The sequence below is a fragment of the Rhinoraja longicauda genome, chromosome 22 (assembly GCF_053455715.1).
Source record: "Rhinoraja longicauda isolate Sanriku21f chromosome 22, sRhiLon1.1, whole genome shotgun sequence".
In the NCBI taxonomy this organism is placed as follows: domain Eukaryota; kingdom Metazoa; phylum Chordata; class Chondrichthyes; order Rajiformes; family Arhynchobatidae; genus Rhinoraja; species Rhinoraja longicauda.
In genome coordinates, this window is record NC_135974.1 from 21,427,753 (window position 1) to 21,453,808 (window position 26,056).

Below are 26,056 nucleotides of genomic sequence, written 5' to 3' on the forward strand. Positions count from 1 at the left end.
TGGCCTCCACAGCTGTCTGTGGCAATGAATTCCACAGATTCACAAGGCTCTGGCTAAAGAGATTCCTCCTCATTTCCTCTCTAAAGGCATATCCTATGGTATTTCTAAAGCTATGGCAAGTCCTAGACTCTCCCACTAGTGGAAACATCTTCTCTACATCCACTCTATCTAGGTCTTTCACTATTCAGTAAACTTCAATGAGGTCCCCCCTCATCTTTCTAAATTCCAGTGTGTTCAGATCTAGTGCCGTCAAATGTTCATCATATGTAAACCCAATCATTTCTGGGATCCTTCTCGTAAACCTCCTTTAGACCCCTTTCAAAGCAAGCACATCCTTCCTCACATATTGGGGCCAAAACTGATCACAATACTCCAAATGTGGTCTGATCAGTGCCTTATAAAGCCTTAGCATTACATCCCTGTTTTTATACTTTAGTCCTCTTGAAATAAATGCGAACATTGCCTTCCTTACTACTGACTCAGCTTGCAAATGAACCTTTGGGAATCCTGCACCAGCACTTCCAAGTCTCTTTGCACCTTCAATTTCTGGATTCTCTCCCCATTTCAAAAATAATCTGCGCCTTTATTCCTACTGCCAAAATTTGTGACTCCACAATTTGCTACATTGCATTCCATCTGCCACTTTTTAGCCCACTCTCCTAACCTGTCCAAGTCCTTCTCAGAGTTCCAGCTTTCTCTACACAACCTGCTCCCCCGCCTATCTTCGTATAATCTGCATACTTGGCCACAAAACCTTCAATTCTCTCATCCAAATCATTTATATACATCGTGAAGAGCAGTGGACCCCGCATCGATCCCTGCGTAACTCCACTAATCACTGGCAACCAACCAGAGCAAGCCCCCTTATTCTCACTCTTTGCCTTCTCCCATTCAGCCAACCTTCTATCCATGCTACTAGCATCTTCCCACTAATACCATGGGTTCTCATCTTCTTTCAGATATGGAGCCCAAAACTTCTCAAATGCAGAAGAAATACTCCAAATGCAGTCTGACCTGTTCCTTATAATGCCTCAGCATTACATCCCTGTTTTTATTTTCCAGTCCTCTCAAAATAAATGCTAGCAATTCGAGGGAGTTCTGATGAAAGATTATCAACCTGAAACTTTAACTCGTTCTCTTTCTACGGATTCTGCCTAACCTACTGAGTGTTTCCAACACTTTCTGTTTTTATTTCAGATTCTGCATGATGTTTGCCTTCGTAACTGTGTTAATTTTTTTTACAGCCATGAACATTGTGACCTAATGTTAGGCTATATAATTTTAATTTCTAATCACTAAAACTTAACTGCATCTCATTTGTAAAACTCATTTAATTATTATTTGTCGTTATTTCCATGGATGTAGAGGATGAGCTTGGCCATCTAATACAATGTTGAAGTTTGTTGAAGTTTGCATTATTCTGGGAGATAGTTATGGAGCAGTGCTTACAATCTTCAGCTGACGGGTATTACAGCAAGAATAAATAGGCACTAATTGGAGTGAAAGTTGTAGTCAAGAGTCCAAGCATGGTCTAACCTCTTCAGATCATTAATCCAGATTCTTAATTGCTGGTCCAGTAATGCATCTTCTTGCTCTTCAAAGATGCGCTCACCAAATCTGAGTATATGGTGTGGCTTTGATCACAGATCTGGATACTTAAAGAAAGACCACAGGTGGGTAGGTTCCAAGTGGGTGAATACCAAGTGGATAATTAAGGGAGTGGGAGTAGAAATTGGAAATAGAGGCAATGGGTTGGTATCCCAAGAGATGTTAATGGTTTAACTACAGAAAAAGGCTGAATTAAAAGCCACACAATACATTCAGATCTGGAGAGCACTTCTTGGAAAAGTATGAAGTTGCATTACTGGACCAGAAATTAAGAAGCCTGGGTTGATGAACTGAAAGGTTAGACCATTACATGGAAGCTCATAAATTCATCTAGAGAATTTCAATTCAGCTAAATAAAGATGGAATTGAACATTTCTTAACCTTACAAAATTTAGGACTGTCACGAACACCTACCTATGGGTCTGAAGAAGGGTCTCGACCAAAAACGTCACCCATTCCTTCTCCTCAGAGATGCTGCCTGTCCCGCTGAGTTCCTCCAGCTTTCTGTCTCTATCTTATGTATTATGATGCTTATGGGAAGAGTTTTGGTACACTTGGTGATGTGGCCTCTATGTGACTGTAGACATACACTGATGTGATTAACTCTTAACTGTTCCTTGAATGATCTAGCAAGTCACTCATCTTTTAAATAACAACTAAATAATTATAGAATAATACATTTCAGACAATCCAATATTCATGTACGCACCTAGCGCGATTAGCTCAGCAAGATCCTGCTCCTGAACATCTGGGAATATGCCAATATTTGGAGAGCATTGGGAGTGCAAAGTTTGGCCTTTGTCATCGCTGGAGGTAGTAATGCAGATGTAATGCATGGGAAGATATCCCTAGGAATCCACAAAGTTTTGGGACATTGGATAAAGCATGGGAAGGGAAAAGTCCTGCTCATTCCCCAGCAAGTGAATTAATACTTCCCCATTTTGAACGGCACTCTAGTTACAACACTGCCATGTACCTGACAATGTGGACATAATCCAGTTGTGCCCTGCCGACATTAAGCAGGGGAAATACAATGCAGCTAATTGCAGTCTCCATAGTCTTCCAATCATCAGCAAAATGATGGAGTGGGTCATTGACACTTACCAATTATTATTCTCTGATGCTCAATTCATGCTCTACCAAGACCACATTGCTCCAGATGTCTTTGTAGCCTTGGTCTAAACAGAGTTGAACTCAGAGAGGTAATATGAATGTGAGAGTGACTGCAATTCCATTTGCAACAGCTTAAGCAATGAAACAGTCTGCACTCATGTACAGAAACATCTGAACAATATTCAGAATTGGTATTACAGTGTATGTGCCCAGTGAAATTTCCATCATAAAACTTCCAAGGAATGACCATTCCCAGTGAAAGTCGTCCGTCTCTCTTTAGTGCCATCAGTGAATTACTCCACTATTAACAAAATGATGGAGTGGGATGTTAAAGTGGTATCACAATTGACCAGCCTCATAAATGCTATGGCAGGAGCATTTATCATGTGGTGGGTGATCCCTAAAGGCTTTGCATTACCTGCAAGTCATGTTCATTTATGTTCACAGAGAAATCAAAAACTCTCCATTTACTTGAAAGTGTGCAGCTCTAATTAAAGCCAAGAAACCTGACACCATGCAGAATGCATCAACATGATTGATTGCATTCCATCTATCTCCTTAAAGAGAGACCTCAAGGACAATTTTTCACTCTAAGGGTAGTCCACATTGGAACGAGCTGCCAGAGGAAGCAATAGAAGGGCATGCGTTTACAATTTTCAAAGACATTTGGATAAATCAAATGGATAAGAAGTGTTTAGAGAGATAAACACTGTGGTGGCAAAGATGTAGAGTTGCTGCTTTACAGCGCTTGGAGCGCCAGAGACCCGGGTTCGATCCCAACAACGGGTGCTGTCTGTACGGAGTTTGTACGTTCTCCCCATGATTGCGTGGGTTTTCTCTGAGATCTTCGATTTCCTCCCAGACTCCAAAGAGGTTTGTAGGTTAATTGTATTGGTATAAGTATAAATTGTCTCCAGTGTGTGTAGGATAATGCTAATGTGGGGGGGGGGGGGGGGGGTGGGGGGGGGGGTCACTGGTCGGCATGGACTCGGTGGGCTGAAGGGCCTGTTTCGTCGCTAAACTAAACTAAACTAAATTAAACATGGGCCAAGTCCATTTATGGTATATGGGACTAGCCTGTAACTTGGTTGGCATAAACAAGCTGGGCCGAAGGGCCTGTTTCCATGCTGTATAGCTCTAGGTGTAGGTTCAGGTTTATTTTTGCCACATATACCGAGGAATAGTGAAAAGCTTTCATTTGCATGATATCCAATCAAATCAGATAATACTGTGCATAAATACAATCAAGTCAAACTCAAGTACAATAGGAAGAGCAAAGAGAAAGATAGAGTGCAGAATATGGTTTTCAGCATTACAGCACAGCAGTTCCAGAGACAAAGTCAAATATCCGCAGTAAGGTAGACCAAGATCAGACTGTACCCTACCTTATGGAAGGACTGTTCAGAAGACTGATAACAGAGGGGAAACTGTTTCTGAGTGTGGTAATGCGTGCCTTCAGGTTTCTGTAACTTTTGCTCAACAGGAACGGCGAGAAGAAGGAAAGGCTTGGGTAGGAAAGGTCTATGATTATGTTGGCTGCTTTCCTAAGGCAGCATGAAGTGTGGATAGTGTAAATGGTGGGAAGTCTGATCTGTGTAATGGACTGGGCTACACCCATGACTGAAATTTCTTGCGGTCTTAGACAGAGCTGTCCTCAAACTAAGCTGTGACTCAACGGTATGCTTTATATGGTGCATCTGTTGATATTTATGAGACTCTACGACACGATGACTCTAAAGAACCATTCTTCAATTGTTGGAAGTTGTGTCAGAGAGTTGGAGTGATAGTACGTACAGACCTTTGGAGAAAAATCAAAGGATTGAGTAGTTCCTTCATTGAATTAGCATGGTTAATGGTTTAAAAAGTCTATTCTTAAAAATTAATTTCTCACAGAAAACACCATATGTTATAAGAAAAGTGAGAAAAAAGTTATTTTAAATATAGTATCATGCAATTATGGGGAAGGATTTACAGAAATAAACTTGGTTAGCATTTTTATGGTTTACTAAGTACAAATGTTTTGTCTAGTTTTCTTTTGTGAATATATTAAGCAAGTCATGGGGAAATGTAACATTTTGAAACAGGCTCTTTGACCCATGGAGGTCACGCCGACCATCAAGCACCCATTTTTAATCTAATCCTATTTTATCTTCCTTACATTCCCATCAATTCCCCCCAGTTTCTACCACTCATCCATACATGTGGTATTCCGTTAACTCACCAGCCCACATGTTTTACATGTGGGAAGAAACAGGAGCACCTGGCAGAAACTTGCACAGTCACAGGGAGACTCCACAAAGACTGTACTGGAGGATTGAACCAACGAGGTCAAATCTCTACCAGCTGTGCCACTGCACTGTGCCTTTTTGGGAGATCCTCTTCACCCAGTGCACAAAGAGTCATCTCACTCTGCTGACATCTTGGTATTGTAATAATTGTAAAATTGTCTCTAGTGTGTGTGTAGGATGGTGTTGAGTGTACGTGGACCACTGGTCAGCGCAGACTCGTTGGGCTGAATGACCTGATTCCATGCTGTACAAATCCATGACATCTATGTTTTAATTGGAGTTTTAGAGATAAAGGCCCTTCAGCCCAAATTGTCTTCACCGACCAGCAGTCTCTCTTCTATATTAATGCCTATCAGTTGCTTTGCTAATTTACAACCCACTTTGCTCCTTTTAGTGATTTATGTATTTGTACACAGTTGGCCTTGTTCCTTTATCCCATCCCATGAAGGAACTACTCAATCCTTACATTCATATTTTCTGAATATAAGGTTTCCTTACTTTCCTAACAAAATTTCAGCCTTACTTACCGTGAAATTATTTTGAAATTTATATGGCTGTTCTGCAGGTTTATTGATGGTTTCCCGTTAGGTAGTGACTGTGGGAATGGTGACAGTTGTGGAGTTTCAGGCTGATAATTTTTCAAGCTGCCTGTTTCCTGGGATTCTGGTTCTCCCTCCATGGATTCTGCTTAACCTGATGGGTACTTCTAACACTTGCTGATTTTATGTTCGATCGCAGATATAACTCCATTTATGGTTGGATATTTTTTCCACATAACCTTTATTATCTCTGATTTAAAGTGAACACACAAGCAAGCACCGATTGCCACGATTGGAAGAGAAATCCATATTTCTAACCCTTGCATGTGGAAATGTTTTTGAACTTCACTCTTGTAAGATTTGGCTCTAATTTTGATACCGCTGATGCGCCACACAATAAATTGTAAATTAGCCTTTCCTTGCTAACTTGCAATGCTTACCAGATTTCTAAAGCTTCTAATTTAAAGTTCATCTTCAGAATTATTTTCCTCTTGCTCTGACCTCTTGTGAAACTACCCTTTCCCTTGCCCAATCTAATGCCATAATATCCATTTATCAAATCTCTGTGGTTTCTTATTTCCTGCACCTCTCTAAAACAGTCATCTTTCGTCCAGCTGACCATCTCCCTTGGTTTACTAAGAATTTTATTGTCAGATTACATGAAGCACTTTGGGGATTTGCTTCCATATTAATGGCGCTTTAAAATGTCAGTTTTTTAAGCAAAGAATTAGCGGAGTGAGTGAAGATAGATTGATGGATGCAGAACAGTATACTGCAGATACAACACATCTGGGCAGAATCTCCTTGCTCTTGGGTATATTGGAGTCTGCCCTGGGCACGTAACACTGAGCAGAAGGATTACATGCCTCCAAGTGCATAGTCTGATCCTGAATGGACTTCTGGTTGTTTCAGTGAAGCCAAAAAGAATTTAGTATGAGTCTGCTGAGATTATAATGAGAGTCTGCTGGAGATTGTTGGAGCTTTAATGTTTAGCTTTACTGATTACTTTTCCAAGGATGCTTTTGTTTAATCGAAACCCATGGGTCTGATATACTCACATATCAGAGAAAAGAATGTTTCCACTGCACCTGTTTATAATTTAGACTCAAGTATAGTGAAATGCGAGTTTACACTGAACATCTTTAATGATATATTTCTGCCTGAGCTGAATACCAAGTTTGGCATGAAGCAAAGCAATGTTTAAAGCTGGAATATATATATCAATAAGCTTTCAAGATAGTTTCAATAACTGGTTATATTTAAATATGTGTACATGGCTTTTGAAATAATAATTGAAAGCATCCCACAATTTGGCTGTGATGAGCAACTTGAATATGAGTATTATTGGCAAGAAATATCAAAGCAGAAGGTTGGAGTGAAACATAAATACATACAGTACGATAAAGCCATTAGAAGTTTTCTTTTGAAGAATTTCTTTAGTATTGTACAAAAAACCCCTCAAATACCAAACCAAATTGAAGGTATAACATCAAGTTGGCACATGCACTTAGGCTCAACATTATATTTGAAGGAATACTTCATTAGGCGCAGAAGAGGGGAGGTATTTAATAAAACATAAACTATTAACTAGGCATTAGCATGCGAAAGGGAAGGTTGACCGAAATACCATTTATCTGTAGCAACATTTGATCAATATTAACATGGTGAATACAATTAATAGAACAAATATTTAATAGCAAATATCAAAACATCTGCTTTCCAAAGCCGTGGAGACAATGAGCTGGAAGAAAGTTATATCCTATTCCCCACAACACTAACCCAGCTAGAAAATTATGTATGCCATGCGTAAAAAGACCAAAACGAAAGAAAATTAAATCTGAAAGTACATGTTAAATTCATGTTGCAAAGATAACTATGTATTACAGGCTGTACCAAGTAAAGTTTTTGTTTCTGTGCAAAGGTTTCATAAATTGGGTTAGTACAAACAAAACCAGGTTGAAAGCCATAGCGTGCTGTTAAATAATTTATAACGAAACATCATGCTCAAAAGAAGCTGTTTATAACCTCAACAAGTTCAGAACTTGTGCTGTTTGTGATTCCCAGCCAACATCGTGAAATCTCTCACCAGCTTGTTAAAACCTTCAATAAGATTAGCTTGTTTCAAAATATTTCTGCTATGTATCTGTTAATTGACTTTCTTACTTACCACTTGTGAGTTGACTGTGTGATGTGAGTGCACTCATAATATTTCATGAAGCAAGTGGATGATTCTGCTCTGAAAGCGGTTTGACCCGCTTTGCATGAATTGCTGATTCCCTGATTAAAGTTGATACTGCTTTTCAATGTTCTTTTGATAAAAGGGAAATGAAAGAAGTTGTTAATTGTGATAAAATAATAAACAGATGGCGATAATCTAAAAGGAGTTTTGGGAGACTCTTTACTGCAGTGGTGGGCAGGTTTGAATTGATACCAATAATCTTTATGTGGTTTCAATTACTTAGAAGCTACTTTTGTGTATTTTTTTAAAACAAAATTCAACATATCAGATTATTCACATCATAAAATTCCATGAAAACAATTTCTCTTCCCAACAGAGTCTCTTTCCAACATAGAGATCACTCCTGCCCCTTGCCAAAATGGAGCCACAGTGTTTAACCATTGAGTGATACAATGATCTGATGATTTGGTGTTTTCTACGTTTTGGGCCCTCCAACTCCCACCACTTGATCCCCATGTGTTCGACCGAGGAGTGATATTGCTGAAGCTCTGAGTTGTACCATGGCACTGCCATTGGAGCAAAGTCGTCTCCTCTTTTGCAGGGATTCACAGATATGTGGAAATATGGAGAGTTTGAGAGCTTGAAGACTTGCACGTGTAGTTTGTGCGGTCAAGAATAGTTTATTTAAAAAAACATAGGTCTGATTTGGTTTCTCACAGCTTTTGATTTGGACGATACCGTGCAGATTTTTACTTTATGTATCTCTCGTGGTAAGGGCAGTCGTGCCATAAAAGCATCATGGATGGGGGATGAGTAAAATGGCTTGGGCAAAAGTTGATTCAGACGGTGTTTAAACTGAGGAAGAAAGGTTGGAAGGTTGGAATGTGGTTTGATAAATTACTTCCAGTCTTCTTAAAAATATATAGTTGCATCACGGTTAATATAAATTCTTAAATGAGGAGGTGCAAGAAAAGATAAGAATTAACAAAGAGGCAGCAGGGCCTCTCTGCTGTCTACTACCTGAAGTCCTGGACTACCTGAAGTCCTGGACAATGTCTTCATTGTTTTCTCCATGCCCATGAAACAGTCAATTGTGCTCACCTGTTATGCTGCACACTCAATCCTTCGTCCCTGTAACATCTTCATCTCCTGCATCATATCAAACAGTCACTGGTTTCCCCAAGCCCAGGGGTGCAATAATTAACACCAATATTACATTACACGTTTTAAAAGAATATTCCTTCCACTCCGAGGATCATACAGATTGAGTGTGAAACTGTAGAGGTTTTTGCATGTCAAAGTAAGTTCAAATCCATGTTCTCATGATGTCTATATTTTTCAAAATGAGAATATCACTGAATTCTTCATGAAAAAAATCATGTTAGTAGATACCATGTAGGTGACATAACCTACCTTTTCCTCATCAGCAATGCACAGTCTGAGATTGTGATGGTGGCAAAGGCTCTCACAAAATGTTAAAAGTACCCGGGAAAGTGCTTGAATCACCGAAGCATATGTACTGCTTGAAGGCATGTAGAAAGGAACTGCAGATGCTGGTTTATACTGAAGATAAACACAAAGTGCTGGAGTAACTCAGCGGATCAGACAGCATCTCTGGAGAAAAAGGATGGGTGATATTTCGGGTTGGGATCCTTCTTCAGACTGGTCTGAAGCAGTCTGAAGAAGAGTCCCAATCTGAAACTTCACCCATCCTTTTTCTCCAGAGATGCTGCCTGACCCCTTGAGTTACTCCAGCACTTTGTGTCTATCTTCAGTACTGCTTTAAGGCAATGGCTTTGATAACAGCTTTGGAGGAACGTCTCCAGTTCAATTAACTTTGTATTTCCCATTTCACTCATTGTATATGCGTTAAGCAGGGTTAAAATTCTGCTGTATTTGATACTTATGAAATGTTAAAAAATATTCAAATGTGCACATGCATCTTTAATATTTGCATACTGCAACCATAATAACATGGAGAGAGAACTAAGGCTGGATGAAGTGCAGTCGATCATTTTCCTTGTTGAATTTCAAATGATTGATGCATAGAAAAAATTGTTGTTGGAGGCAATTTAATTCAAGTATGACCTTGGCTGAATTAAGGCCGTGGACACGTTATCCTCTTTTGGTAGTTTTAGGAACAGTAGCAATATCACAGAAATTATTTATTTGTGATATTTTTCAAGCACTATGGTGCAGTGAAATGGAAGATAAGAATTTTTCCTTGTGACAATGACTGCATACAAATCTTCGGATTTTGTACTGAGCAAGGAGGTTTCTATGGAAATATTGGAATGCTGCTTTGAATGGGTTCTCACTGTTTTTTAGTCATTAACTCTGCTGATTTAGTGCCAGTGAACTGCAGACAAGCCTGCGCCTGTAGACATTTCAATCTTTCTTCAGCTGCTGTTGTCCTTTCATTAATATGATCAAATACACCCTGACTAAAAATACAGGATGTACTCAATTGGCACTAAATCGTGCTATTGTTTTCCCAGCTGCGCAGCCTTTGAGGTTTGCTGGTTGATTTATCTGCTTAACTAAGGAGAAACCAGTTTCAAAATTAAGTGGTGTTCTATTGTTGTCTTGTGTACACCGAAGTTCAAAATGTCCAAGAAACAGTCCGCAGAAAACTGTATTTAACTCCTTCATTCCTAACTATGATTTTCCGTACTGACTTTTTAATCATTCTTCTTTCCATTCTCTTAGTGCCATTCTTTGCTCCCTATCTTAAACAGAGACTGGTGATCCACTTCAAGACATCTACCAGTGACCTTCAGCAGACAGCTGCTGGTCATCGGAGAGACAAGCTAGCTTGGTGGAGGCTGGTCTTGACTTCTCCCTGCCTGCTTACGGCATAGGTCTGATCTTTTCTCAGTGCCTTCTGCTTATGATATTGTCATATCTGGGATGTGTTAATATGGAGTTCTTTAGTGTTTAATGTTACCCCTGAAAAACTTTGGGGAAGCAGAAAATGAATGATCCCTGCAGAAGTGTTAGACTCTGACCTGCTCTTGTTGGCATAGCGCATGACTGGTTTAGTTAAGTTTCTGGTCAGTGTAGACCAAAGATAATAGAGCAGAGCAAGATAGACCACTCAACCCTAAAAACCGCAGTATGTCATGGCGCCATTTTAGTAGGCAGAAACGTGCAGAAACATTTAAAAAGAAAAATAACAAAAATCTGTGAATTAATAGATGAGATATTTTCTGCATTTTTATGGTATACATACTGTTCCCTCAAAACACTGATTACACTGCGAGAGGCATAGCGAACGGCGGGTTTTGCCTACTAAAATGGCGGTGTAGTGTGCCAAGTAGGCCGAAATAATGACAAGTAGTCAGGATTAACGAAAGTGTGTTTACTGTATCTCTGGAACTCCAAAAGGGAATGAGAGTCATGCGGTCCTTGACCTTTATACTCCCGGCCGAAGTCCGCCTCCTTGGATCGACCCATTCCCGTGCCGAGGGGTCGTGAGTGGTATGGCCCGACCCTCGGGAGCCGCCACAGGACCCCCCCCCAGAACCAGAGGCACGAAACGCACCGGTGGTCGCACTAGTCGACCGAACCGTGTACGGTACCCGTCCGACGGGGTGTCTGGCGGGGGCACAACTGGAGGGACAAACGGGGGCGGAGAAGGGGGTACAAATACCGGTCGAGATGAGGGGATCGGCGGGTGCGGTGTTGGAGGCACTTGCAAAGGGGGGCGCCCGCGCGGCCGAGGCTGTGCAACCCGCACCGGCTGGTCAATGTCCAAGTGCGCTGGCTTGAGGCGATTAATTGACACGGCCTCCGGTCGGCCCCCCATGTCCAACACAAAAGTTGTCTCACCGTGCTTCAGCACCTTGAAGGGGCCCTCATAAGGTCTCTGTCCTTGTGGTCCGTAACGCTCCTTTGCATACTACACTTCAGTATAGGTGATTTCGACGGAGTGGTTCATCTTGCTCTAGTATCTTTGGTGTAGAACTCTAGCTGGTTACTTTGAGGTGCTAACATGATGATAGTAATTCCATTAAATGCCACAGGGCTCAGACGTCTGCCTTTTCCAAGGCAGTTGGTGCCTGGCATGTACTATCAACTTTGTTTTCCTTATCAACAAAACATGAACACTGTTGAGGCCATGCTGCATGTGAGCATGTGAGCATGTGAGGAGCTGTGAATAGAACTGAACACTATGCTCTGCAATCATCAGCAAACATCCGCACATCTGACCTTTTCATGGAGTGGCTATCAATGAAACAGTTGAAGGTGTCGGGGCCTGGAAGTCTGCCTGTGGAATCCTGAATCCAGGTCTCGGTACAAATAATTGACGATCAATAGCCTTAGCTATTTTCTGTTGTGATAGGTATGACTGACCAGTGGAGATTTTCTATTGATTCCCATTAAATTATCACTATTTATGAACAAATAAAATTACGAGCTTATAAAATATTGCAAACATTTCAGGACTTTTTTTCATGCCTAGAAAAGGCAGTATAAGCTGGAGTTGTTTAAAAGAGCAAAATTAAACAGATGGTAGAAATAAAACAGAAAATGGTGAAACCTCTGACCTCTGCACAGCCTCTGCCCCCCCTCCCACGTCCCCGCGCCTCCACACTGAGAAGTGGAATGTAGAGAAGCCCTTGCCTTAATGACGACCAGAAAGCTGTTTCATTGTTGCAGCTGAGTTGACCATGTTGACATTTTTGTAATGGGCAAACCAACAAAGAAACAGAGTGGTTATGTTTGAGTGGTCCTGTTTCCTTCTCCCAGAGTTGAATTTCCCATTTGTGACCTCGACTGTTTCTTTAGAAACATGGACATTCCAATGTGACCGTGGTGCCTTTGCGCAATGACGATGTTTCTATTGTAAATGTTGCATTCTTGGCATGCATAGATGTACAAAGCACACAATCCAATATTTTGAAGTTTTGCATGTGTAAAGCCCTAATTTAATTTCACATTTAATTTTACCTCACAATTAAATGTTAAGTGTTGCTACAAATGAATAGCCAGGCCAACAAGTGCAGGTGACACTAGACCATTCAATATAAAACCCATTGTAGAAAACATAATAGAATCCCAAATAAAGAAAAAACAAACACACTCCAGAGGGAAAAAAAGTAATAATGAATAGTTCATGGACTTCAGAAAGGAAGGTCTTGTTCACTACCTTAGTGAATTCTATGAAGAGGTAGTTTGAGAGAGGTCACAAGATTAATGTGGCAGATGTTATCTTGATTTCCAATTGGCCTTTGAGAAGGTACTGCAAAATAGCCTATGACATGTTGAAGCCTGTGGTGTCACGGGAGCCAGAAAGAATAGCTGGTTAGCTGAAAGGCAGGAAACATAGACTGAGGTAAGGAGTAAGTGCTTAGAATGGCTTGCTGAAAAATTGGGCCTTACAGGAGCAATATCAAGTTCACTATTGTTCTCAATTTGTGTTAGCAATTTAAATTTTACGATTAAAAACCAATTTCTAAATTTGCAAAATTAAGAATTCGTTTGCAGTTTGAGGGGTGTTGGCTGGTGGTATTACCAATACTGCCAGACATACACTGAGCCGTACAAATTTAAATGGTTCTCACAAATCAGTCTAGGCTTTACTAAGTTACAGTGTTTTTTTGCAGTATTGGTTTCCAAAAACCTCTCCACCACAGATATTTGGCTGACCAGCTGATCATTTATTTGTTTGTTTGTCTTTCTCTTGAATGGTTTGACACGATTAGCATTCCAGTCTTCTACAGCCAATGAGAACCAAAACACTGTGAGACAAATGCCGCTGCTTGTTTCAACTTTGCAAACTCCAAAATTCAGGCCCAGGTGATTTACCACATTTCAATAATTCTAATTGTTTTAGTAGATATCTCTTTATGTCTTTATGTCTCACTCTCACTCCAGTATCGATCCATGTTCACTTATCTTAACACGTTGAACCTTCCTATTATTACTACCACGTCTATAAATTCCATCTCCTCCTATACTGTAAGCTTCACAAGTGACCGAGGTTAAGTTCAGCAGCCCCAAAATGGACACAAGGATCACCATGGAGATAGTTTTATCACAAAGTGTTGACAATGGCTTTCACTCCACAGATGCTGCTCGACCCACTGAGTTCTCCCAGCAGTTTGCTTTTTGACCATGATCGATGAATCCACCCTTGCTCAATGTAATACGGTCCACACACTGCAGCACGGTGGCGCAGCGGTAGAGTTGCTGCCTTACAGCGAATGCAGCGCCGGAGACTCAGGTTCAATCCTGACTACGGGTGCTGTACTGTACGGAGTCTGTACGTTCTCCCCGTGACCTGCGTGGGTTTTCTCCGAGATCTTCGGTTTCCTCCCACACTCCAAAGACGTAAAGGTTTGTAGGTTAATTAGCTGGGCAAATGTAAAAATTGGCCCTAGTCGGTGTAGGATAGTGTTAATGTGCAGGGATCGCTGGGCGGCGCGGAACCGGTGGGCCGAAGGGCCTGTTTTTGCGCTGTTTCTTTAAAGAAAACACACCAAACATGCTGATGGTTAATTTAAGCATTTGCATCACCTGGACAATGTTATACTGTTCTTATGAGAAATTACAGGTGTGAAATGTTAACTCTATTTCTCACTCCACAGAGGCTGTCCGTTGGGGCTGAATTTCTCCAGCATTTGGTGTTTTTATTTCAGGTTTCTGGCTTCTGCGGTTTTCGGCTTTTTGCTAACTACACAAAAAGGGATTGACATGAATTTCGGCTTGCATGGCCATCAATGTGCCTGGCTCATCTTTGAAAATCTCTTCATGTCTCTCCATCATATTTGTCATGTGTGGGAAGGAATCGCAGATGCTGGTTTAAACCGAAGATAGAGACAAAAAGCTGGAGTAATTCAGCGGGACGGGCAGCATCTCTGGAGAGAAGGAATGTGACATTTCAGGTCGAGACCCTTCTTCTCATCTGTCATTTCCAGTCTTATTTGTCTAAACATGCTGCATCTTTCTACAATCTGAGGCATTTTCTTTCAGCCAGCATCTTCCTGACGTATTGATTCTGGAGACGTCGTCTTTTAGCCCACGTGACACATTTCTTCCCTGATCCAGCATTCAGGCAGCATAAGTTTCCTTTCAAAGCAGTAACAGTCTTTGCTTATCTTTTTACGATGATATTTGGTTTGCCTTGGAACACTGTGTTTTACTATCTGTCCCCCATGCACACTGTTACATTGAACAGTGCTGCATATTATTATGTTGAGATCCCACTGCCTGTGCAACTTCCAGTGCGTTCTCAATGGTGAGATTCATCTGCTGAAACTGATCATCATTGATTCCATATGCCAACATGTAGGTTTGAGTAAAATTTTGAGAAAAAATCTACAAATTGGCCAAAAATACATTGGATGTTTTGCTGTGGAGATGTCTTGTGTATGAATTAATAGGACCATATTGAGGTCCTCAATGACACCTCTTTACACAGCTGCAGGGCCATTGCCACACTGGGAAGGCTCAGAGGGATATGGCCCAAATGTGGGCAGATGAGACGAGTGTGGATGGTCGGCAAGGACAGGCTGGGCTGAGTTACCTGTTTCCATGCTGTACGACTCTATGACTTTTTGATCCTTCTTCAATTCCAGCAATTGTTTTTTTTTAATTACTGGGGTTCCCTGGGCTAATAGGTTTCTCATGAAACTATATATAAAAGCTCCCACCACACTAATTTGGACAGATCACTGTTTATTTGCATCATTGACATTATTTGCAGCAAAGAAATGCAACAGTATTTTGCATTATTTCTCCCAGGTCTGGCTTTGAGAGTGAAATGTTGAGCCTATTGTTATGGCTTTGATGGCCAAGGACCCAAGACTGGGTTTAACTTACTGTTGAAGCAATGCATTGGAGGTTGGGCTTGTCACTTTGATTGAAAATGTCGTGCATTACATTGGGCCTCATCGATCTGCTGGCAGCTGGCTTCTACAAGGAATTCTGGGGCTGAAGACCACATTAGATCTGAGGCAGCTCACCAGTCAGCTGAAGGTCTAGGATACATTGCTGTTTGGTTCACTTAAATCAACAGCAGCGATCTCAAACCACTAGCTCATGGTGATGGCGATCCTTAACCCATAGTCTTGAATAATTGTTGTTGGATTATCGAACCACAGTTCTCAAGATGTTCCAAAGCATTTCACATCCAATTAATTACTTTTTGAAATGCACTGTTGTGATGTGGGTAATTATGGCAGCCATTTTGCAGATGTTAGTGTTGCTCGTCGGCAGGCATGGGGAAGGATGTTTGGTTTTGGTGCCTGAAGAACAGCAGAGTCTCATGTTTAACTAGAGTAAGGAGTCTACAACATCATGTCAAAGGATGCTATTTTAAACAGTCCACCATTCCCTTTGCATTGAACACATTCGTTTAAAACCCACCAAAGTGGTGTTCATAAAACACTGTTATTGAGGGCTGCTTGGATGGGACATGGATAGGACAGGTTTAGAGGGATATGGGACAAATGCAGGAAGGTTGGACTAGTGCAGATGGGGCATGTTGGTCGTTGTGGGCAAGTTGGGCTGAAGTGTCTGTCTCCACACTGTGGCTCTATGACTCTATAACTCTCTATGCTTCACCATCTTCTGACCAGTCAAACCTCACTATATGTCAAATCATCTTTATCAAATTAAAGTTGCTTTTTTTTACTGTTACCTTTGTGTTCTGGTACATTGAAAATCTTCCTTGACTAAACAAACTGACTTTAAATCTGGCAATACCCACAAAACCGTCTTAGTATGTATGGGCAGTGCAGCAATGGTGATACAAAGTGTTTTTATGGTCCAGCTTGATACTGAAATAGATTTGTGAATGAGATGTCAATTAACGGGTCCGTATAGTTGCTTTGAAATCCTGCACACAGAATCTCCCATCCACATTTTTCAATAACCAGCATTGAATTCATTGGGGCTCTCTCTGCTGATGGCTGTGTTTTGTTGCCAATAGCATGTGGCCTGCAGCGACCTCTTGCTTTTGATGAGGCCGCAGCTCACGGTGGCTTGGGGCCACTTGTCCCAGGGAATGTTATCAGGCTGTTTCATCACTGAGATACTGGAGAGTGCGATATTTCTCTTCCTCTGTGTTTTTCTTTCTTTCATGGGGTTGCTTTCTGAGGGTGCCATGGGGTAAGTTTTTAAAGCTTTGACTCACTTCCCAGTCTGCTGCTGTGAACTCTGTAAAGAGGTGCCAATGAGAGGCGCTATATGTTCCATTTTGGCTAATGGATTCATACACTAGACATCCCCATAGCGTCACATCCATTTGGCCAATCTATAGATTTTTTTTGCAAAAGTTGAGTAGATGTTGCTGTTTAATGCAGCATAATACAATAAGGTGGATTCTAATTTTGATATTTATGTCGTGTTTGAGGAAAAAACAGCGAAGAAATTGGAATTCACCTTCGTTTTCTGTAGAGAAGATCAACACAAACCAATTTCCCAATGATCATCTAATTTTGATATTTATGTAAAGTGTTTGAGAGATAAAAAATACTAAGAAATTGGAATTCACCTTTTTCTGTAGATAAAATTGCACAAGCAATTTCCATTCAGGCTGGTCAGAGGCAGAAAGTGTTGCTTCTGGTTCAGCTGTGATACTATACATTGTGCATGCTATAGTGTAAAACTGAGGCAAGTATTTGCAACTGCTTATTCTGAATTCTTAGTAAATTGATGTAGGATACGTTCATGTTTAAATGGATTATTTATTATCAGACATTTCTGTGATTGGCAAAACAATGAGGTAACCATCTCACCAATTATACAACACGATTTTTTAGATATGAACATAATAAGCTGCTATAAGCTTTTAAGAGAGAGTTAGATTTAGCTCTTTGGGCTAAGGGATATGGGGAAAAAGCTGGAACGGTACTGATTTTGGATGGTCAGCCATGATCATATTGAATGGTGGTGCTGGCTCAAAGGGCTGAATGGCCTACTCGTGAAACTATTTTCTATGTTTCTATACATTGATGTTTAATCTCAGATAATATTGTATATGAATTAGAGAGAAAATAAGTGAATAAACGCAAAACCGGTGTAGCTCTGATGCACTTTATTGTGTTCAGCCTTTTAAGTTGTCTCTACATTGATAATAAATCAGCCCCAGTGTGGAACAGAGGTACAGATAGTATACCTGCTGCCTCATGACTCCAGTGATCCAAGTTCAATTCTCACCTCAAGTGCTTTTGTGACATGATTTTCTATAACACCAGATTTCTTAGGAACATAACTGTTGTGTAATAGCAGAACTACTTGTATTTTAGAAGATCAAATCAGATGGGCGATACAAACCATGAATGCTCTGGCCCAATCAAGTATTTGGAAGCACCCTGCGTACAATTCGATAGATTCCAAAACGTGGCAGCATAGGTTGTTAAGGTGATAAGGAGGAGGAGCCAGCGCTGCCGTCGCAGCTGCGGCTTGCCTGCAGTCCGTCTGTCTTTTGTGTTTTTTGTTGTTTTTGTCTGAATTGTAGTTTTAATATGATGTAGTGTTGTATGTTATGTTTTGGGGGGGGGGGGTGGGAGGGAACGGGAACTGTAAAATTCTCTCTCCAGAACAGAGACGTGACCTTTGTTTCTGTGTCGTGTCTCCGTTCCCGTTGCGGCCTACCACCGGCCATGCACCTGGGACCACCTGGGGCTCTGGTTCGCAGAGCCCACGGCCCGGACTCACCACCTGCGGCGCTGGCTGCCTGCGGATGCTACGGGAGCGGCTGCGACTCGTCTCCGGAGGCTCCGGCGCGGGCCGCGTGGACGTCGGAAGCCCGCAGGCCCCTGGATGGGGGCCGACATCGGGAGCTCCGGCAGTGGCAGAGGCAACGTGTTCGCCCGCCCCGAATCGCGGGGCTTGGGTCGGCCCGCCACGGACCTTTCACCCTCCGGCGCGGCCTGAAATAGGCCGCGGGATTTTCACCGCCCAGCGGGGGCTTCAATATCGGGAGCCCCGACTGCCCCGACGTGGCAACTCCAACAGCCTGACCGCGGGACAAGACGGCAGGGAAGAGAAAAAGACATTCTGGCCTTCCATCACAGTGAGAAGGGACTGGAGGAGACTCACTGTGATGGATGTTTCTTTTTGTTTGGTGTTAGTTGTGATTGTATGTGTTATTGCATTTTTATTGATTAATCTTATTGGTCTTATTGTTCAACTGCGGGTAATGTTTCATTTTACTACACATTTATGTGTATGTAACAAATAAACGACTATTGACTATTGACTATTGAAGGAAGGCATAAAGGATATTGGCATAGGCTTCTTGGGGCGTATAGTATAAGAGGATGGAGATCATGGTGCAACCTTATAAAATTTTTGTTCGGACAAATCTTGAATATCGTCGTTGTCACACTGTGGGAACGATTGCTCTGGAGCGGGTGCGAAGGAGATTCATTGGGACGTATCAGGAGAGACTGGATGGGCTGGTTTTGTTTATCCTGAAGTGAAGAAGGCTAACATGGAACCTGGTAGAGGTATACAAAATGATGAGGGGCATAGATCGTGAGAAACTTTGCCTCATAACTGAGAATAAATAAAAGCAAAGTGCAGTAGGTTTAAGGCGAGGAGGGAGGGGGTAGGGGGAAGGTAGATTAGACAAAAATTGTCTTCACTCAGAGGTACTCAGAAGATTCACTTAGGCAGGCACTATCACAACGTTTAAGAAACATTGGGACAGGTACATGGATAGGACAGGTTTAGAGGGATATGGGCCAAATGCAGGCAAGTGGGACTAATGTAGATGGGACATGTTGGTCAGTGTGGGTAAGTTGAGCTGAAGGGCCTGTTTCCACATTGTATAACTATGACTTTGACTCCATGACTCTAAGGTAGTTGCAATCTGGGATGCACTGTCTGAGAAAGTGGCGGAGGCTGAACTCTCATAACATTTACAAAATATCTGGATGAGGACTTGAATTGCCAAGGCATAGGAGGATAGGGACCAAGTGCAAGTGAATGGGATTGGTATAGATCAGCATGGGTATGATGGGCCGAAGGGCCTGTTTCAATGCTGTACATCTTTTTGAATCTATAACTTAATGACTCCTTCTGGGCGAAAATATTTTTCCTAAGTTCCCCTCTAATACTTCTACCAATTTCTATAAATCCATGTCTTCTAGTTTTTGATTCCCACCAAGGGAAATAGGTTCTCCCTGCATAGTATGTGAGGGCGCCTTGTAATTATATACCTCCATTAAAGTCTCTCAGCCACATCTGTTCCAAAGAAAGCCTATCTTATCTAATCATCCTTCACTGCTACTATTTTCTTGACCTCATAAATCTCTTTTGGGGTCTTTTGAGTTTAGATCACACCTTTCCTGTAATGTGGTGACCAGGACCGAGCACAATTCTCAAGCTGTGGCCTAACTAGTGTTTTTTATGTTGCTGGTATAATCAATCTACTCTGACATTCTATGCTTCAGCAATAAATGAAAGCCACAGATGCTTGTTAACCTGTCCTGTTGCTTTGTGGAATCTACGGAGGTACATTTGCAGGACTTTATAACATAATGGCAATTGGCCATTACAAATTGGCCTTCGTGCAGGTTGGTAGTAGTGGAATCAGGGCAAGTTGATGTCCTGAGAGAAAATAGATGACACAGGAATCGAGTGGGGGAATAAGATTGATGAGATTGCTCTGAGAGCTGGCATGGATGGACATGGTGGGCTATATTTTAGTTTAGTTTAGAGATTCAGCATGTTGGCCCGCCCGGCGCGCCAGCCAGTGATCTCCATACACGAGCACTATCCCACACACTAGGGACAATTTACAAATTTTACCAAAACCAATTAACCTACAAGCCTGTACGTCTTTGTAGTGTGGGAGGAAACCAGAGCATCCATGGAAAACCCACGCAGTCACAGGGAGAACGTACAAACTCCATACAGACAGCACCAGTAGTCAGGATTGAACCTGGGTCTCTGACTTTGTAAGACAGTAACTCTACCGCTGTACCACTGTGCCACCCCAATATGGCTCCTCTATCATAAGAAAACATGAGAAATGTTGTCCTAATGCATGGACACTGTTCTATGCAATTTTTTTGTGGATCAGACTTGGGCCAGGACAATGACCTCATTGCTTTAGTGTGGGCATCCTTGCTGTCTGCAATTTAAAAATGACACAGGACAAATTGAGGCAAGAAGGCAATTTTGCTTCGTCTAGTTGTGGTGCATAAATTAAGGCTTGGTTTCTACATTAAATGGGCAGAGGCATATTGTAAAATGGACCTGTAGCTTTTTTACATTGAAAGAATGGAGCTAGGGGCATATGTCATTTCTAATGTGGATTCATTTAATTACACATAATAGTAAATAAGGCATCTGTGCTTAACTATGACTCAAATACCATCATTTAACAGAAGACTGAAATAAGTAGTAGTTAAGATTTTGGAAGAGGATGGACTAATTTGGGATAACCAGCATGGCTTTGTATGTAAAAGGTCACGTCTTACTAACGATTGAGTTTTTTGAGGAGGTGACAAAGGAGATTGATGAAGACAGGGCAGTATAAATGGAGTTTTGTAAGGCTTTTGATAAAGTCCCTCATTGTAAGCTGATCCAGGTGATTAAGATGTACAGTATTCATGATGATGTGCTCATGTGGACTGTGAACTGGCTTATTCATAGAAGACAGAGGGTTGTGCTGGAAGGTAAATACTAAGGCTGGAGGTCTGACCAGTGGAGTTCTGTAGGGATTTGTGCTGGGTGCTCTGCTGTTTGTGATATATTTCTAAATGACCGAGATGTAAATGTAGATGGGTTGGTGAGTAAGTTTGCTGATGACCCCAAAATTGGAGGAGTTGCAGACAGTGAGGGATGGTGTCACAGGGTTCAGTGGGAAATAGATCAGCTGCAGAAATGGGCTGAAAAATGGCAGGTGGAGTTTAACCCGAGCAAGTGTGAGGTGTTGCACTTAGGGAGGTTGGATGTAAGGGGAGAGTATACAGTTAATTGCAAGACCTTAACAGCAGTGAAGTGCAGAGGGATCTTGGAGTCCAACTTCATGGCTCACTGAAGGTGGTAAAGCAGGTGTATGGAATGCTTGCCTTCATTGCTAGAAGCATTGAATATAAGGGTCAGGAAGTCATGATACAGCTCTATCGGACATCGGTTAGGTTGCACTTGCAGTATTGCATGCAGTTCTAGGTTCCCCATTACAGGAGAGACTTGGAGGCTTTGTGGAGGGTGCAGAGGAGGTTTACCAGAATGCTGCCTGGATTTTAGATTTTCAGCTTCAGGGAGAGGTTGGATAGACTTGGATTGTTTTCTCTGGAACATCAGAGGTTAAGAAGAACCTTGATAGAAGTGTTCAAAATTATGAGAGGCATACATAGGGTAGATTGTTAGAGGCTTTTATCCCAGGGTGGAAATGTCTAACACTAGAGGGCATAGCTATAAGGTGAGAGGGGGCAAGATTAATGGAGATGTTACACAGAGCGTGGTGGGGGCCTGGAACCCATTGCAGGCGTGGTGGTGGAGCAGATATGATAGTGGCGTTCAAGCGGTTTTTATACAGGCACATGGAAGTGCAGGGAATAGAGGGATACAGCTCACGTGCAGGCAGATGAGGTTAGTTTAACTTGGCATCTTGTTCAGCACAAACATTGTGGGCCAAAGGGCCCGTTCCTAAGCTGTACTGTTTTATGTTCTATTACTCTCTCCAATTCATGAAACACATTCCTTTACTTAGAAATAACATTTATAAACATGGGAAAGCCTTGATAACTACTTCAATTCTTCTGCTGCTGTGATTGTTGTTACATCTATCCTGCAAAAGGTAATGTTCTACAAAATGTTTTCATGTCTATAATCATAGTTTATATTTGACATAGTATTTATTCCATCCAACCTCTGAAATCATGCCTTCTGCCAAAAGCTGAATTAGTGGTTTCTTTCAACTTAATCATAAATGTATCAATTAATCATCCCATTTATAAATGCAATTGCAATGATTTTTTGTACAAAATAAGCCTGCATCCTGGGAAGATGAAACTTGGGTGGTCCCTCAGTTATATACAGAATTTTTCATCTTTGAGAAAAATAGTTGAATTACTTTTTCAAATGAAAAAAGGTAAATGGAAACTAGAAAAAATCACTGCTTAACCATTTACAACATTTGAAGAGGGAATTTGACTTCTAAAGACAGCCTTCTGATAAATCGTGTAGGAAGGAATTGCAGATATTGGTTTACACCAAAGATAGACACAAAAGGCTAGAGTAGGGATTAATTCAGCAGGTAAGGCAGCATCTCTGGCGAAAAGGAATGTGATATTTCAGGTTGAAACCGTTCTTTAGATTCAGGGGGATGGGGAGGGAACCTGGAGGTATGAAAAGGTTCAGAACAAATCAGAACTAGGGTGGGGAGGGGGGAGAGAGAGGGAATGCAGGGGTTACTTGAAATTAGAGAAATCAACATTTCTCAATGAAATCAAAATTGATTTATCTAATTTTAAGTAGCCCTTGGATTCCCTATTGCTCTGCCACCCCACCCCCCACCCCTCTCCCCACCCCCCACCCTAGTCACCCTGCCAGTTCCACAGTATGCATCCTAATACTCCTTCTTTATCACCTCTTCCACAGTCAACAATGGACCATTGTGGGCTCCACCTTTCCTTGGTCATCGTTGCCGGCTCAGATTTGTTCAGAACTTTTCCCTCCCCCCAACACTCAGTCTGGAGAAGGGTTTCAACCCGAAATGTCACCTATTACTTTTCTCCAGAGATGCTGCCTGACCCATTGAGTTACTCCAGCATTCTGTGTCCATCTTCTGATAAATAGTATAAGCTGAGAGAGATTTAAGAAACTTTCATTTTTCTTTCAAAATAGTCAACCATAAATAGAAGTGTTATTGCATAAAAATCAAAAGATTGCAGATACGATAATGATTCGATACGATACGACAGAACTTTAGGAGGGAAAATATCTGCCAACAGTCATAAAAACACAAAAACACAAAATACATGATTGGAAAGGATTGGGGATGTGCAAAGATTGGGGGTGGGGTGGGGTGGGGTGGGGTGGGGTGGGGGGGGGGGGGAGGGGGGGGGGAGGTGGGGGGAGAGAGTCAGTCTCAGTCTCATTCCACTCAACGATGGAAGGGGAGGAGTTGTATAGTTTGATAACCACAGGGAAGAAGGATCTCCTGGGGAATTCTGTCCTGCATCTTGGGTGCAGATACTGGAAATCTGCAATAAAAACAGAAAACACTAGAAATACATAGCAGGTCAGGCTGCATCTGTGCAATCTGGTATATCATAATCATAATAGTACTTTATTGGCCAAGTATGTTTTGCCACATACGAGGAATTTGATTTGCCATATATCATACCAATAAAGAGCAACAAGGTACTCAAATAAATTTTTAACATGAAAATCAACCACAGGGACTCCTCCACATTCCTCACTGTGATGGAAGGCATAAAAAGTTCAATCTTCCTCCCTTCTTTATTCTCCCACGGTCGGGGCACGCAAATCTTCCATTGTCGGGGCGATCTTGGTTCCCACAACTGGCGGTGGAGCCCTCCATGTCAGGGCTAGTCGAACCTCCTGCGACTTTTGAGCTTCCTGACCTCAGTCTCTACCCGAGACTGCGAGCTCCTCAATGTTGAAATCCGCAGACCGCGGTTGGAGCGTCGATCCCAGGCAAGGGACCGCAGGCTCAGATGGTAAGTCCACGGCCCCGTGGTGGGGCTCAAGGTCAGTCTCGAGCAAGGCCGCTAGCTCCATGATGTTAGGCCGCAGAGCGACCGAAGATACGATCCGGAAAACAGTTGCATCTCCAGCAAGTTAACAGATTGAAAAACGTTTCCCCCGACCCCCTCCCCCACCACCCACATAAAACAAAATAGAGAACAATAACACAAACTTTTAAAACACACTAAAAATAACAAAAAAGACATAAAGACAAACTGTTGGCGAGGCTGGCATCACTGACGGCGCCACCCAGTGGACACAACCAGATGCTTTGAACATTATTTCAATGCTTTCAAGGAATATGCCAACATCTGTGGAAAGAGTAACAGTTAATGCTTCAAGTGCCAGACCTGTTGTCGGAACTAGGAAGAGGGAAAACCAGTTGGTTTGTAGTAGCAGAGAAGGCGATGGGCACATGTGTTAATACATCCTTTGAGACAACTGTTTTGATCGTTTGCGTAGGATGAGAGTTGGCGGCAAGGCACTGCTAATTTATCCACCTCCAAGTATGTTCCCAATACTGGACTCTGAGGATTAAGGATTGCTCAAGCAATCAATTGAATTTATAAAGGCATACAGTCCCTGTCACTGGATGCCACTGAGGATGCCCAAACCCCGAGATGCATGGCACTCAGCATTATGCAGTTTATAGGATATTTAGTGCATCATTAAAAAAAAAGTTCCCACATGTGACCTTATGCATGAAAGATTCAGCTTAATGTTAAAGCTGCCCAAAAGCTTGCAAACAGTTAACAGAAACACAAAATGGTGATTATTCTTTGGATGTGAGTCCAGTTTTATGCGCAGGGCCGTAAGGAACTTTCTTTAAACTTAATTCAACAATTTTTCATTTGTTGTCCAAATTCAGTTTTATTACTCAGGCACCAGCGGTTACAGAAATGTTTACAGTCACACACTGAACGTGCAAATTAGTTTCTTGCACACACGAGATGACCAGGATTGACTTCCAGGGAATGTTTGACATACTCTGACCCATGAGCTCCTCCTCAGAAGGCTGCTAACTGTTCCAAAATAATCCCTTTGTATCCATGCGTTTGCTATCCAAAACACTGATGTCTGGTTGTTACATGATGCTCAGAAATGTGCAATTAAAGAAATTCCTCCAAAGTAAATGTCCAAGCATGATGTAATGGTTGCTTTGATGTTACATTAGAACAGAAGATATCCTGGTCATATGTGCAGTAAATTTTTTACAATACACTCAAACACATAGCCACACAGGCAGTAAATCCTTCTGTAAGGACACAAAGTGTTGGAGTAATTCAGCGGGTCAGGCAACTATTCCTGGACAACATAGATAGATGACTTTTTGCATCAGGACCCTTCAGACGGATAGTAGGGGTGAGAAACCTGGGAGAGGCAGAACAAAGCATGGCAGGTACACAGGTGGGTGGAGGGGGGTGTTTAATAGGCAGATGGTTAAACAAAAGCTGAAGTAAAAAAAACCCAGAAGATGTGAAACAAAAGGATTGAACAGTTGTGAATTGTGAAGCTAGAGGAAGGAATGTAAGTGGTGGGAGGGAAGGGGAGAAATAGGTGCAAGTCCAGGTGTGGTACGGGGAAGGGGGTTACAGAAAGTGGGGTCTCAAGGAGAAAGGGGAGCAGGGGCAGACAAAATGTAATAA

General features: G+C 41.9%; 1 protein-coding gene across 1 annotated transcript in view; it reads right to left on the reverse strand.

Annotated features, from left to right (window-relative positions):
• Nucleotides 1-7,731, reverse strand: part of LOC144604487 (bactericidal permeability-increasing protein-like) — a 71,897-nt gene extending 64,166 nt beyond the window's left edge. Inside the window, exon 1 of the mRNA XM_078418964.1 lies at nucleotides 7,716-7,731. The gene's annotated coding sequence lies outside the window, so the exon portion shown is untranslated. The remainder of the gene's footprint in view (nucleotides 1-7,715) is intronic.
• Nucleotides 7,732-26,056: the final 18,325 nt, after the last annotated feature.